The sequence below is a fragment of the Astatotilapia calliptera genome, chromosome 3 (genome assembly GCF_900246225.1).
Source record: "Astatotilapia calliptera chromosome 3, fAstCal1.2, whole genome shotgun sequence".
Taxonomy (NCBI): Eukaryota; Metazoa; Chordata; class Actinopteri; order Cichliformes; family Cichlidae; genus Astatotilapia; species Astatotilapia calliptera.
In genome coordinates this window covers 9,294,422-9,307,283 of record NC_039304.1, presented here as the reverse complement: position 1 = coordinate 9,307,283, position 12,862 = coordinate 9,294,422, and positions in this window count along the sequence as shown.

Genomic DNA, 12,862 nt, shown 5'->3' with positions numbered 1-12,862 from the left:
ACCCATCCCTTGAGACCTCCCAGGGTCGCACCACAGTCAGTCTTTGCAGTAATGAGCAGCGACTTGCGTTACGGTGCGAGTGATTCATAGAAACTAGGGCTTGCACCTTCAGTTAAACGAGTCCCCGGGGATAATGCTTTGGAATGCGATAAGCTGCTCAGTCAGGACATTAACTGCGATGTGGCTGAACGCCTTCCCCTTTACCCGCCTCCAAAAGGCCCACCTCCATGCTGCCCTGCTTGCCCTCACCTATCCGCACCTTGTCCAAGTCCTGAGCCCCGATTCAGTTTCCCAGCTTCAGATGTCAGCGTCTCTAGCAGAAAATGTAGCAATATGCTTAACACATTATCCATTTGTGCTGCTGTTAGACCTGGCTCAAGGGCTCAGCTACAGAAGCTGCACCTTGCAATGAAAGCACTTACGGTCACCGCCAACTGGCCTCGAGCTATCCACTCACCCCACGCGCAGTTCTTGCTCTCATCTTTTTCTTGTGTTTCTCCTCAGCCCCCCCTTTGCAGTTTCACACATATTGTAACATTTATATTATTTTACTACTGATGATAAAAAAAAAAACTCCATTAAAAATTGACAACATAGAATAGTATTAAATGGAAAGGACATAAATTATTGATCAAAAAGCTTCAGTCAGAGTATTTGCCCTGATCCCTGCTTTTATAAACACACCTTTTCATAACATACCAAACAACTCTAAATGCACTGCTTTCTGCTTTGGGTGTTATCAGTGCAGGTCTGGATTGTAATGGTTTGAGGCATGTCATTTTTAATTTCTCTGAGCTGACTTGTGTTGCACATAAGTTTTTTAAATATTTGTATAGCATCAGTTCGCCCATACTGTCACACAGTATGGAACTATTAAAGAACAACACGGTATACAAAATGAATGTAAATCTAGGTCGGCCTATATTTAATTTTTATAGAGTATTACAACACGTTTTGTTTTTACATTGCTTATATTTCATCAACATAATGTCAGAGGTGTTTTCTTGGATTTAGGTCTGGCGAGTGTGGGAAGTCAGTCAGTGTTATCGGTTACTTCATCCTACAGGAACTGTCTGCATACTCTCACCACATGTGGCTGTGCTTTGTTGTTAGAACCCAGGACCCACTGCACCAGCGTAGGGTCCAAGGATTTCATCCTGATACCTAATGGCAGTCAGGACGCTGTTGCCCAGCTAGTAAAGGTCTGTGGATCTCTCCATAGATATGTCGTCCCAGATCATCAGTGACCAACCATGAAGACTGGTCATGCTGAGCAATGTAACTTGCTCTCATCTGTGAAAACTCAGGGCACCAGTGGTGGACCTGCCAATTCTGGTATTCTATGGCAAATGCCAATCAGGCTACATAGTGCCAGGCAGTGAGGACAGGGCCCAATAGAGCTTCTGATTGGTCAGAGACACTCACACCACTGGCTTGCTGGAGGTCATTATGTAGCTTTGGCAGTGCTTATCCTGTTTCTTATTGCACAAAGGAGCAGATATTGGTCCTGTTGATGGGTTAAGGATCTCCAGCTCTACTAGAGTAACTACCTGTCTCCTGGAATCTCCTGCATGCTCTGGAAATTTTGTTGGGAGACCGAGCAAACCTGGCAAAGGCACATATTGATGTACCATCCTGGATGTGTTGGACCTGTGCAAGCTCTGCAGGGTGGTGAGTGGTGACACTGACACTAGCCAAATGCAACACTAGTGAAAAAAAATGTCAGTGACCTCCACCTGTAAAACTATTCCTGTTTTGGGGGTTGTCTCATTGCTGCCCCTCTAGTGCGCCTGAGGTTAATTTCATCTCAACAGCAAAGCAGCTGAAACTGATTAACAACCTCCTCTGCTGCTTAACTGACCAGATCAATATCCCAGAGGTTTAACTGACTTGGTGCTAAACTCTGATTAAAAAGTGTTCCTTTCATTTTTTGAGGAAGTGTATTCTACATCAATTCCACGTTATGTTTCACCTGCTCAGCTTCCTTGCGCTACGTTTTGACTTCCTATTGTGCTTTTTGCTTTACCTCCAATGAGGGTTGGATTGGAGACGAGCACATCGACACATAAAGAAAACTGCAACCATTTTACTATTTCGCCAAAACTCAAAAACTCTTTCCTTATGAATATGTGAAAATGTCCTCCCACCTCCACCTTCCCTGCAACATTTGCCACCTCCTCTTACTCAGTGTCAACCCATTTCCCCTCCGCTTCTCACCTCCTCTCATTTCATTCACTCCTACTCAATTCCCATCTCTCCTCTCCTCCGTCTGAATATCACCCCATGCTTCCATGTCTCACATATTTTGGAGTCTGTACAGAACAAACAGCATGTAACATGTGAGCCCCAGTTTTTCAGCTCTGGCCTGCCTGTCTGTCATCAGGTCTGGCCTGTTTCAGCCAATAGAGAGTTGGTTCAGACCCCGTCTGGACAGACCCATGGGATGCTGTTGGTTTCCATCAAGTTCCATTGTGGTCTTTTAAAATTAGGGGCTCTTTCTTAATGTCTGGCTGAGCTGCTAAGCTGCAATTATGATTTGTACTGAAGCGCTGCTTTAACCCCAGCTTCATCCTGGTTTGGGAATCTGGTGCCAAACCTTCTCTGTGAATTAAACCGAAACACATAACGAGCATATTTAAAAGTCACCAAGATGTTGGCTTTTGCATTTTTAGTATGAGTGGCTTCTAATCTTTGGGATTGCTCATTACTCGGTGTAATAGGTCGTAAATGGCCAAGGAGGAGATGGAAGAAACACAAGCAAATGCACAAATATGAAGCTGTAACTTCTGAAAAGATGTTTAGGTTTGCTTCACTGAGTATCTAAAAATACACATTTTCGATGGGGGTTTGGGGAGTGGGATATGTCAGTGTCCCCCCCCCAACTGGGATGTTCTCCCTCCCCGTTATGGATCTAGGTCAAAACTTTATAAGGCAACAGGAGGTATGGGCGGGCAGATGGAAAGAGAAATATGTGTATTTAATCAATGGAGGGGAACGAGAGGGGCCAGCAGAGGAAAGGTGAGGAGGGCCAGCGGTATTCGGGGTCAGGTTCAACATGTTGAAAAGTGTCAAAATTACAGACGCATCTGGTGTTCATCTTAAAGGTTTTCAATAATCCTTAAAGGTTTCCTGCAACCATGTGAACGCCTGCTAATGCAAAATAGGAGGTTTGATGTTTGACTTTTTTGGGGGGGGGTTTGTGAGAAAACAGTTCAGAAATTTATATAAAATACTAGAACTTTGGTGAAATGCTGGGAAGTACAAAAGCAAGAGCGAGCAAATCATCTCCGCTGGCACACAGCTACACGGCAACAAAGGCAAATAAGTGGCTTTTAATGTGCTCAGTGAGTCAGACAAGAGAAGCAAATGCCAAGCACCCACAAGAGTACACAGCTGCTTCAAGCAAGTGTTGACAACTATCTTTATTGGAATTAAATATTACTCTGAGCCCCACCCCAAAGTAACCGGCACACCTGTGACTCAGATCACTCAGACTCCGACTCCGTGACACCAAATCAACACGTCCGCTTTTCTTTTTTTTCCACACTTAAGACACCCAAACCTAATCTGCCACACAAACACAACCCCAAGCCTGTCAGAAGTGTGGACGCACACACTAAAAAGACAGATATGTTGACTCCCCCACCCCACCAGCCCTCACCACACACACACAAGCTCATAAACACACACGCACACACACATGCTGCTTATATCCTCTGGCTGTGAGTTTGCCAGGAGCCAGCTGGTACTGTCATGTCTGATAGGCTGGAACAGAGACAGAGACGGAGACGAGGCCGGGAGAGAAAAGAAGGAAGGAGGGAGGCAAGCTGGGAAAAACGTCTACAGCAGAATGTATTAGTAAGACCCTGTCTGTCTGGATGAGTGTGTTGCTGATTTGAGGAAGACTGTATCAAAGCCTGGCAACTCATTACACTGTCTCATTTGGGTCCGTGGGGAGTATCTCCTATCCCTCCATCCCAGTCGTCAGCAGAGCATTTGTCTCATTCTCCTCCTTTCTTAAATGACCTGCACTTTCTGTGCCCCCCTCCTTCCCTCCACCCAGTCGTTATTTTACATAATTCGCTAATTTTTATGCAAATAAATATTAGCGCGACGGCGATGAATGGTGCGCTGACAACCAGCATTAGTGAGAGAAAGTGTTTTTGTAGCAGTTCATGTAAGAAATGTTGTTTTTAATAAAAGGGAAGCGAGTCTGATTTTCGCTGCCCTGCAGGACAAAACATAATTAAAATGTTGTTGATCAAGACGAATCACTCAATTATTCTGCGATGTTCATTCTGGTTCAGAAAAAAACGCTCATAGTTGTAATAGACAACAAAGCTGAGAAGACAAAACCCTACCTCAGTATTTATCTATGTCTGCATTTGCGTCTGGATCGGGCTGTTCTTGCATTTAATCTAAAAATGTGGAGTTGTGTTTGGGAGAGTTAATGGCCACATTCACCGAAGCCAGGAAAGGTCATAGACTTCTTAATGTAAAACCAATTGTCCATTAAAGACAAATCGCCCTTTAGATCCAAAGTCAGTACAACTGTCCTGCTTCAAAGTTTGCGTGTTTTCTTGAAGATCCCGGATGATTTAATGTTCTGCGGTGATGTTGTTGTTAATATTATTATGCCTAACAAGCTTATTCTTTAAATTGGCTCTGTATAGGAAGTCAAAAAGAAACCGCTTCACCCATCATTAAGCCAAAAAATAACTCCATAACTCCTACACACAGCTAAAAACGGCACATGCTCTGCTGTGTTTTTGTAATGAAGGTCAAACAACCAAAATCTAACTGTTTCTGAAATGAATCTGGGTCCAATTTGTTCAATTTTCTCATCGTTCCCAGAATGAAAAGTTTTAGGTATTTCTGTAAAAGCGTTTAATTAAATAACACTAAACGCCTCCAGCTGTGCTAGAAGCTCTGCAAACCGATGCGCAGACGCAGCGGCGCTTCAATCTAAATGCTGATGTTTCGGCAGGTGCAATGTTTTCATGTTTGCCACATTCACTTAAAGCGTGTGAGATTTAGAAAAGTGCTAAACCAGTCTGTTTACCATTCATCTGGATGTAGCCGTTTCTGTGGGAGACTATAAATGCTACACCCACATGAACAGAATCAGCTTTTAGGGATTTCCTTACCTGGATGATTGAGCACGCATCAAGACAAAAATAACTGCTGAAGGAAAAAAAAAAAAAGAGGATACCTGAATTGACTTGATGATAAAAGTATGCATATCCCCAGAGCACTTACAGTTCACCTTGAGAAAAATGTGTCTGTAACAGCTGCCTCAGCATCCAGGAGTCCAGACAATCACTCAGCACAAACAGCAAACCCATCTGCTTGGCGACTCATTGAAAGTTGAGACAAAGTTAACTAATTTGAGGGCCAACCTGCTGCTTTAGGTCTCCCAAATCAAACGCAGCACCATTGACTGTTAAAAAAGCTCCAGATTCTTTCAAATCCTATAAGATTTTCTCTGATTTCTCTGGTATTACTATCAGCCAGCGGCGGCTATAATAAGAGGTGTTAAGAATGGTAAAAGTTAAAAGCTAGTAAATGGGTTGGTTATGGGACACCTGAAGACACTACACCCTGTCCTGGCTGATGCAATTATTAGTTTAGTATCATCCTGAGAACCAGCATATTTATTTGTGTCTTCTGTAATGGACATTTGTTTTCAGTCTATATCTTTTGCTTTATTTAAGCTAGTCCTGTTTTACTAAATAGACGACATCCTTTCTGTTGATATGCCAATGGAACAATCTAGTTCGATGGGACGAGTCCTTTTTTCTTGGTTCTCAGGGGAATATAAAGGCACAGAAGTACAGGTATCTTCTAGAAAAGAAAAAGAAAAAAAAAGGATTAATTTGTTCCTAATAACTGAAGGTCAGCATGTAGGTACGGCACCTATGTTCACACAGCTGTCAATTGCCCTGACACAACAGGAAGGAAACACTGAAAACGGAGAAAACTGCAGACAGAAATTTGTGAGATGACAACATCCACAACATTGCTACATGAGTTGATCATTTTACGATAAAAAAGCAAAGACCCTAACCTTCCTCCCTGTCATCATAATGAAATTTTAAGCCCGGCAGTGACTGTTTCCTGAAGCATTAAAACTGCTGTCTAAGACACACTAAGCTGTAGTATGTCGTCAGGTTTTAAAAGCTAAGCTTAAAGCCATGCTCCACATCAACATTGCTATAAAACCTGTAGAAGGATAGAATGACAGCTGAAGTGTCGTCTGGGGCTCGTGTCAACTCAAAAAACAAGGGACAAAAACACACTGCAACCCAAAACATGAAAGCCTTAGCCTACGTGTACGAGTTTGGACCTGGAAACAAATATGAAGCTGAAAAAGTTGGGAAACACCAAAGTCTTTAACATATATTATCAGGAGAGCAGCAAAAGCTTCGAGTGGTACATCTACAGGAAGTCCATGCTGACATGCATTATTGTGCAAAAGTCTTGAGCCACCCCTTATATCTTTATATTTTACTTCTGAGGAGCCAGACGTTACCTGGTTTTGAGTTCTCCAGGATTTCTGAAGGGCTTTCAAATTTTTTTGAAGCACTTTTTGATTGCTAAGCCACTTAACACTGACATATGAATCCTTCAGGCATGAAAAAGGCAACTAACTCAAGTGATGAACTCATGTTGTGTCTCCCATGTGACAGGCAACTTATCAGTGAGCAAAATATAGATTATATCTTTATGCCCTTAAAGTGTGTTGGAAAAAATCAATCATTTGTAGCCATAGTTGGCCTTAAATTGATCAGGAGTGAGGTAGAACAGTGAGTGTCTACAGCCCTCTGTAAAAATGGTGGAGACTCTGTCATGGTTTGGGGATGCATTTCAGCCAGTGGTGTTAGAATTATGAATGCAGAATGTAAAGTCGGATTTTGATTCACAACGCAATAACGTTTGATTGGCAAAAGCTTCATTTTTCAGCTTGCCATCCATCCCAAAACACATTACCAGTGCAGTAAAAACAGATCTGGTTAGAGAAACACACAGTGGATCACAATCAGTCATGTATTGGCCTCCACAGAGCCTGTATATCAACATTACTGAAACAGTGTGGGATCATTTTGACACAGAACACAACAAAAGACAACTAACATCCAAAAAGAAGAGATTTGAATGTCCTTCAAGAAGCCTGGAGAACTATTCCTGAAAACTACTTTAAAAAAATTACATGAAAGCTTATCTAAGAGAGTTCAGACTGTTTTGAAGAATAAAGGTGGTCATGCCAAATATTAAACTCTAAGCTCACTGGAAATACACAAACTATACTATATACCAACATATTTATGTTTGGACAAATTTCTTTAAATTGCTGAAGCAAAACATACAAATGGGCGTGGCTTAGGACCTTTGCACAGTACTGTATTTCACAAGCAGAGCAATCATTTGGGCCTGTTTAGACTAGGAAAAGACTAGAAAACACCAAACTGATCTAAATCCACTCAGAGTGCCCAAACCAACTTTTGAGGTCAGCCAGATCAGATGGTTGCTGACAGACTTCAGTCTGGGCCAAAGTTATGAACCATCTAACAGAATTGTTAAGTAGGGCCAACATTTTTTAATTTCCTCAACTCATTCTTTCAAAACTAAAAACTAGAAAAGTATGATATCAATATAGATGCATCCCAGATATGATGATCAGGCTTTTCATAACTGGGAGAACATCTTATCTAGGTCATTATAAGCAGGTTATGATGTTTACACGCATGAAGTAAAAAAAAAAAAAAAGTCTATCAAAACGAGTTATCCATGCAGAATTACAAGTACCTGAGCTGCAAATAAAAATCCTCAGAGTGTTGTTTGATGTCAGAACTTTTTTCTGCCATCTAATAATATAATTAAAAATTTTTGTGGTGAATGTTTAAATAATATCCCTGATATTCCTCATACGCCCAGAGTGTGCACATGTTCAACAGTCATTCTTATTATAATTCTTATCATACAGGACAGTCAAAGAGCACATATTCACTTTAACACAACTCACACGATGCGGTGACATTTGAACAAGATATTGTGAAGTCTTCACAATCACAGGCCGGTAACAGCCTCAGATTAACATCCATAAAGAGTACCATAGGCTGTTCCATGTTTTATTCACAACCCCTCTCTGTGCATTACCATACATATTTATAGATATAACTACATTTACATGTACACAGACATCCCTGGCCATATGTGTGCACACACACACACACACACACACATACATAAAAAGACATGCATAGAAGTTCAGCATATCCCTGAGGGTTAAAGCTGTCATTTAAGTCCTTCACAGTGATTATGTGTGTATTCTATGGTGCACACACCATTGTGTGTGTGTGTCTGTGAGATTCAGATTGACTGATAGATGATAGCTGCAGGGCAGCTGGGCATTGAGTCATTTGCGGGTGTTGGGAGGTGCATGGTTGGAGGGGAAATCGGTGGAAAATTTCAGAGGAGGGAGGGCTGGAAGAGACGAAGTTAGGTAGAGGTAGACTGTCGGTCAGGCTGCCACTCATGCCTCATGGGAAACTGGTTCCACCGCTGCTTAAGGGCACAGCGATCAAGGCAGGAAACCAAAATAATGTGGGAAAGGAAAAGATCCAAGGCTGAAGGGGAAAGGGTAAAAGGTCGAATGTCGTGGCACAGAAAAGAAACGAGAAACTGGGCATTGCTTTATTATGGGGAAGGTAGAGGTTGTGATAGATGAGCGGAAATCAAAGACACGCACATTAAGATGCAATCTCAAAATGGGGGAATTCTGTTAAACAGCGAGCAAAGTGAGAAGCAGGTGAGTAATGTCACAGGAATGATGAGGTGAGCATGTACGGGCAGAAGAAGAAGGCATATAAAAAAAGGGGGCAGAAAGCGTAAGAAGTGTTATATATCACCGAGGCTCTGCAATCAAATCAACAGGTGATGTCATGTGGTTGAGTGAAACCCAATCGCGCTGGGTTTAGGGTGACAAGGTTGAGATTGGTAGAGGGAATGTAACCGCAGCCTTACAAAAGAGAAAAGATCTGTTCTCTCCATTCTCATTATCCTATCATCTCCCCCTCTCTCCACTTTCTATCAAAGCTCCTCTGTCTGTCTCTCTGCCACTCTCCCGCGCCTCCTAAGCTGCTCTGCTATTCGCTCCGGTGAGGCTTAAGATGGAGGGATTTTGCCCTCTTCTTCCACATGTCAGTTCATTTCCAGCACAGAGTGCTATATGCAGAGCCTGCATCTATCAGCAAGGAGATATAAGCTGCTATGAAGGTCAAGGGTCAACTTGTGATATTACTATGCTGTTAATGGCCCACCATGTTAGAGGGCTTCTAATACCCCTGAAAATGACTGCTCAGACAGCCGAGTGTGAGAGAGAGAGAGAGAGTGTGTGTGTGTGTGTGTGTGTGTCACATCAGCAGGACAATGAGATCACCATGCACAGTCACATGACATCAACTAATAACGATGCTTTGACTCAAAAAGAAAAAACTTTTTGGGGAGTTCATCTGCATCCGGCAAATACACACCCACACTCTACCCCCGAGAGACACACACACTTTTGATCATTCATTTGCACACCAACCAGCCTCGGAATGATTTTGACCTTTAGTTTATAGCTCCGCTTTGGCCCCTTTCTTTCTCTAAAGACTGCAAATACAGTGAGGTTTTTTAAATAGAGAGGACAAAAGAGGGTATTTTATGGCCTTTATTCAAGGTGTGATCATGTGTTTGGGTAAAAACACAAACATGGCAATCCAGTGAGCAATCACCAAACCTACATCAGTTTTAGCTTTGCCCAGCGTGAAGTCAAAGACGTACACCGGGAGGCTTGTAACTCTAAAGCGTCCGCAGGTGCAGGCCTCATGCATTTATTTAAAGTGCATTTGAATTTTTAAACTGTTGAATTACACGGTGTTGTGATGGAGATGTGCGCATCCCGCTCATGTCTCTTCCCTCCTGATGCAATGAGCAATAAAAAGACTCACACGACCTCAGAATGGGATGCCATCCTCCTTCCGCGGTACATTCAACACACTGCAGGTTTAACCTAAACGCGCACGTTCTCTTTTCCTTGAGAGTGATGGTCCCAAAATTACTGGTTCCATGTGGACATTTAAACATCAATAATTCAGTGTCACACTCATTTTGAGACATAAAAGCCATTACCATAAACAATAAAGACCACAGCTGAGTGGAACAACAGCCTTTATTGGCCTCTGTGCACCATAATACGCTTTCTATGCAACACTATGTGCTGAAATGGAGGAGGGTGCAAGATGGATGGTACCAATCATCTCTGCTTTTGTCTCAGCTGATTGAAGTATTTATCAAATGTGAACGTTAATTGATGCTCTGATGTGGTAAACGTTAAGATTTCTGGATGCAGCGGTTTAAGATCTTTCTCGAGTGCAGTAATTTATGGGCGCATACTTTTTATTTTATAGTTTCAAGATGACATTGTTCAGCTAAGCTGTAACAGTTGTCACAAGGTCTATCTGACTGGGTGTGATTCATTTCTATTCCCTGAAGTGTCCTTGCATTGTCCTCCTTTCAATTGTAACTTCGCAAGTTATGTTTTTCCTTCTATTAAAGCTTATTGGAAAAAACAGAGGTCAAAAAACAAAACTATTCAGATCGTTCAAATGTGAGTCCACCATTTAAAATAGTTCTTAAGTAAAAGGAAAAATATGTATTAGCAAGTTAATTATAGTTTGTTTGCTTATTAAAGAAGGCTTATGTCACAGCATTAAGTTATTGTTGAACAAAAATCTGAGGAACGTTTTAATTTTGCCAATCAAGGTGCAATCAGTCCTACATATAAGGATTGTTCATCTCACTAACAGCTGTCCAGCAAACACGAGTAGAAATAAGTAGGTTGCACAAATTAAAAAGCCCTTGCAGAACACGTGTCACCACCTGAGTGGTTGAAAAAGAGTGTTGTTGTCAACTTTCTCTATTTCAACCACTCGCCTGCTGTTTGAGACTCAGCCCACGTGCTGATTGGCTTTGCTAGAAAAATTGGGTTCATTTATAGATAGCACCAGTTGGCTGTATCCACCAATCACTTGCTGCTATTTCCGGTTATCCTTTCAATTGTAAATGACATCAGTCATACCAACTTTGAGCCAAGCAGTTCTGTTTTTGTCTTTCTTTTTTGATGGAGATGCATAAAATTTAATTTGGCACCACCAGTGCAAATGGCTAAAACCATGTAATCATGAGAAATAGGGACAAAATTCATTGTTCTCTTTATGCGAAAAATGTGTTCTATAGTTTCTTCTGAAAACTAAAAGTTACATGAACTGGGTAATTCAGACCACTGCATTGATACAAAGCCATTTTATATATGAACTCTGTCTGCAAATTGTCTGGATTGTCTGTGTCAGCTCCATTCTCATTATTAGAAGTACTCTAGTTGAGATGAAAGGTGGAGTAGACATTCAGCAGACATAACACACTCAGTCGCTAAATTATCCAGGCAATAGCCTGCAAGATGTACTAAGAAGCAGGGAGAAGAAGCAGGGAGAGTAAAGTACACTTAATGTCTGGTCCTGACTTAGATTTGATTCTGATATGATCAAACCATTGGTGGCTTGGGAGGTGGACCGGGTTGTTTACCAATTGGAAGGTTGGTGGTTTGATACCTGGTTCCTCCAGTTCACATTTCAAAATGTCCTTGGCCAAGATACCGAACCCCTGATACATCCATATGACTGTGAGCATGTGCATGATGGGTACAGGATGAAGTGCTGTGTGCATATGTGTGTAAATATGGTGTGTGATTAAAAAAAACTCTTTAACTTATAGTAGTGATGCTATATACACTGTAAGCACCAGGCTTTATGTATCTCTGTACCAGAGAGCAACACAAATTATAACAGAGACCTCTGGCAGCTTGGTTAAGAAGGATGATGAAATCTAACCTGTTGTTGACAAAAATGTATATTCTAACCAAAACTAGTACCGAAAATACTTTTGGTGGCTAAACCAACCAAACAGGATATAAAACAACACCAGAGGCTAAGTGTGATGTCATATGCGCTATTGACACCTTGCCTCAGGTGCCGTCAATAGCTCACACCATGGGGTGGAGCAAGGTCTCGCAGTGGTTTCGATGATGGTAAGTAGATCAGATGATCAGTAGAAGGTCAACAACCCTCACGACTTCAAATCGGAAACCCCCACTAGGCGTTAACCGGATTCTCTACCTTTTGTTTTGGACGAGAGTTGAAATGTGCTCACAAGCTTAAAGAAGTCCAGTTGCCTTTTTATTGCGTCACTCTTGAGAGTCTGCTGAACAATGACCTCCCCACCCTTCCGACATCCGAATCTGGAATTGTACTAACCTGAAACACATTGCCTTGTACTTCCATTCACCAGGCCTCAACTGCATACATCGAATGAGGTGATAACTATCTACTGGAAGGAGGCCTCCTACTGTAAACGTCTAACAGCATGTAAAAGGGTTATGGATTTGATCCCCCATCTCTTGAATGGCAGGATTTATAATAGGCACTGTGGAGAAAAGGGATTCTTAAAAGCTTTCACGATCCTCAAGTTAACCTCTATCTTAGATCAAGGGTGGTCTCAACCTCCTTTAGGTTTCTACGGTTATCTGCTCTGTCATTGCCATTGACCTTGGCTGTCAGTCAGTCCATTTTCTTGCAGGCTTTGACTGGTTTTAAACAGATAGCTGATGTTATCTGATTTTGGTGTTCATTCTGTTCAGTCTCTGAGTTCTCCACAAATCATCAGTTTCCATCATCTGCTTCGAATATTGCTTTAAACCTCTTCTGCTTTCTTCTGTGGGGTGTGTGGAGAGTTCCTTTCTTTAGGATGCTTTCAATAAGCTTAG